The sequence below is a fragment of the Limulus polyphemus genome, unplaced genomic scaffold, assembly GCF_000517525.1.
Source record: "Limulus polyphemus unplaced genomic scaffold, Limulus_polyphemus-2.1.2 Scaffold141, whole genome shotgun sequence".
NCBI classification, from domain to species: Eukaryota; Metazoa; Arthropoda; class Merostomata; order Xiphosura; family Limulidae; genus Limulus; species Limulus polyphemus.
In genome coordinates this window covers 915599-919054 of record NW_013665751.1, presented here as the reverse complement: position 1 = coordinate 919054, position 3456 = coordinate 915599, and the positions used below count along the sequence as shown (strand labels likewise).

Genomic DNA, 3456 nt, shown 5'->3' with positions numbered 1-3456 from the left:
AAGTGAGCGGTAGTGACCGTAAGTAAAGTGCGTGAATCGTTGTGAATTATAACGTGTGTTGAAGTTAAAGTGACTGTATTGCAAAGTTGTATTGAGAAAGAATAAACTAGTTTTATTTAAGAAAGGACTTGTCTCGCTGAATTTTCTCGGAAAGAATTTCTACAGGAAATTATCAAACAAGCAGATACGTAACAGTATGTTTGAAATCTGGGATTTTCACAGAAACAATATTTTGTCTTCTTTACAAATAAAATAATTTTTATAATTAAGTACAAAAAAGCTAAAAAATAGTTGAAATACTTTATTAATCCCATGATTTGATAGGCCCGAGCGTGGCTTAATGATTAACGAATCAGATTGGGGTTGGGATCCGAGGGTTTGTGGTTCGAGACATACTCCTATCACACATACTTCGCACCTTCAGCCTTGGGTGCATTATTAAAAGTTATAGATAATGTCACTGCTTTATTTCTTATGGTTATGTTCCAATCATTAAATTGTTAATAGACATATATTCTCTTTGACTAACAATCGAACTTAGTTTCACCAGGTAAAGAAAATTGGGCATGTTGATTTAATACGACTTCATAGTCCCTTTTGGCTTGAGAATGTCTTATATATATTTAAACTTGGTCTGTTAGTTTGTTTTTTCAAGCGCTTTAAAATTAACCCATCTCTAGCAGAGGGTTGATTTTAAGAGGATATTAAACAATATACATATTCATCTGAAATTAACATATTACTGTTTATTTGTGTTAAGTAGCATGCTGAACATCATGTTTTATTTCCTTTATTTGAAACTCTTGAAAGATTTTACTGCACATCTTAGCATTATGTATAAGTTGACAGATTTAATTAAAATTGCTACCAGTATGAATCTCAGTTTATAAGGCCTTGACTAATGATTTTTTTAACAATGAAATACCATCCTCGTAGTTCAACTTTTTACCTTTCAAAAATTAGCATTACAGAATCATTACAGTAATTTTGAAAGGAGGGTTTATCTTGTATCTAAGCTGAGGTTCACTGAAACCATGGTAAAATCTATTCAACACATTTTTGATAATTTTCAAAAACGTTGCACTTGCATGATGCCCCCAGTGGCACAGCGGTATGTCTGTGATCTTACAACGCTAAAAACCGGGTTTCCATACCCGTGGTGGGCAGAGCACAGATAGCCCTGGTGTAGCTTTGTGCTTATTTAAAAACAAACAATTTTAGGTATATGGTTTTCTTCTGAAGGTATGAATTTCAACGAGTAAATAATTATAAAACATTTACCTATATGCATGTAAAAAGAAAGAAAATTGGTTAGCAGTACGTGTAAGTGAAATGCACCCCCCCCAAAAAAAAACAATCAATTTTTCCATATATAGAGAGCCAACTCACAAAAAAAAATCTTAATTTTAAAAGTTATGTATGCAAATTGAATCTGGCATGATACATGACACTTATAGCTCAGTTCTCGTAGTTATGAGTATTTCTTAAGGGTATAGGTTTTGGTACTTTAAAGTAGTAAAAACAGAGACTTACTTTTCAACATAACAATTAACTTGATTATAATGTGTTAGATTATAAGCTTGAAAGATTTAATGACTGAGGATGTGCTCCTGATGAAAAATAAGATATAAATCTATATATGTATGAGGACATTGTTGATATCCCCTTTTCTAGAAAAACAAACGAAACGACGGGGATTGAGAAAAGAGCACAAACACAAATGCTTACTCTGCTGTACTACGACCCGGGTACTTTCCTTCTAAATACGATTCACTCATACATTCTTCGGATGTCACAGAGCTTCTGTCAGTTTCGAACTTTTCCGGCCATGGTTCGACCGTCGTAGCTTCAATGTCTTGACCTGGTTCAGTGTGTAAACGAACAAGATCTGTTCCAATTTCTTCTATGTCGGAGTCGATGCCGCGGTCAAAATCCATGTAAAACGATTCCTTGGGACTACTGGATCTTCCAGAAAGACGAAGACTGAGATCAGTGCTATTTTGACCATCTTCAGAACCTGCCATAATTCAGCGCATGTTTGATCTTCATACCTCCACTTTTACTGTTTGTTAAAATCTCTGACACTACACTTGCTCAGACATCTTTCCTTCGTAATACCAGTCGACATATGACTATTACTCGAAGTTTAAAATAAATGTTTAAGTCACGTGACTGAAAGCGCCATCTGATGTTGATGAATAAGTTATCTAAGCAGCACGATATATACTTGCTGTGACAAAGAAAAAACTAAAGCTTTGTTATGACAAGCCATTACACATGTTAGTTCCTATAATCACATTTTAGCCCAGGTTCCTTATAACGTAAATATAATACTCTGGTATTACTTGTTTGTAGATTTTAAAGATTTTATTTATTCTAAATAAAGGAGCTTTGATGTAAATCAAGCATGTCCCAAATTTATGAAAAAGAAACACAACAAATTAATACAATTTTTTAATGAAATGTATAATATACAGAGAGAAGTTTGCACCATTTTCAGTATGAAAAATTTATTTCTTGTCTCAACGCTTTAAATTACTCGCCAGCTTTTTACTTTCTGTTAACTTTAACTGGCTGCTGGAGTTAAAGCAGTCCATCTAAGACAAAATAGACCAAAAAGCATGATCGTGGTCTGAAGATGAAGAGAGAGAACCTATTTTTATAATCAGGTTAAACCTTAGTGCTAGATCCAATAAATTCTCAGATTCAACTATTAGATGACATACAGTTCTATGCCAGTCTTCTAGGTTTCTGAATTATCTATCTGAAAAGGCAACCTTCCTATATGCCTATATAGAAATGCAGAAATGTTAGCTTTAGAATAAAAGTTGCAGTTTGTCATCTTTACCTATTTAGAAGGATCAACACATTTCAGCGACTTTGTGTTTTTCAGTCAACATGGATATGATTAACTACATGCAATTCGTGCATAGAAATATAGAAAGATTATCTGAATAAGCGTAAAAAAAATATATTCTATACTAGTATGGAAGGTTAAAATTAGTAGCTGTTACAGATACGACCTTATTCACCCCATTTCTTATCTTAGGAAGTGAAGATACCCGTGATGGGCACAGCACAGATAGCCTAGTGCGTTTCTTTGTGTTTAACTACAAATAAACAAACAAGCAAACTGTCTCTGAATAAAACTACTAATATAATTTTATGTTACTAGATTTCTGTTTCATCTTGATTGGTGAAAATTGATCGCAAAAGTAATACAACAAAAGCTTAATCTTTTTTGGTTAGGAATACAAATTTCGAAATGTATGTAAATATGAAATACATAATTATGCAAAAAAACTCACATTTTATATTATAAGTAAATAATTCTTGTCTATATTCCGTGATTAAATTATATAAATTAATAAATGAAAACAGATATTCAAATTATAACTAGTGAAGGAACGCCAAACACAAGAATATATATTTATCTTAAAGCACAAAATCTTTACG

At 32.6% G+C, this 3456-nt stretch overlaps 1 pseudogene; it reads right to left on the bottom strand.

Moving 5' to 3' along the window:
• The window catches only part of LOC106474707, a 66515-nt pseudogene extending 64491 nt beyond the window's left edge, over positions 1–2024 (bottom strand).
• Between the last annotated feature and the right edge of the window lie 1432 nt (positions 2025–3456).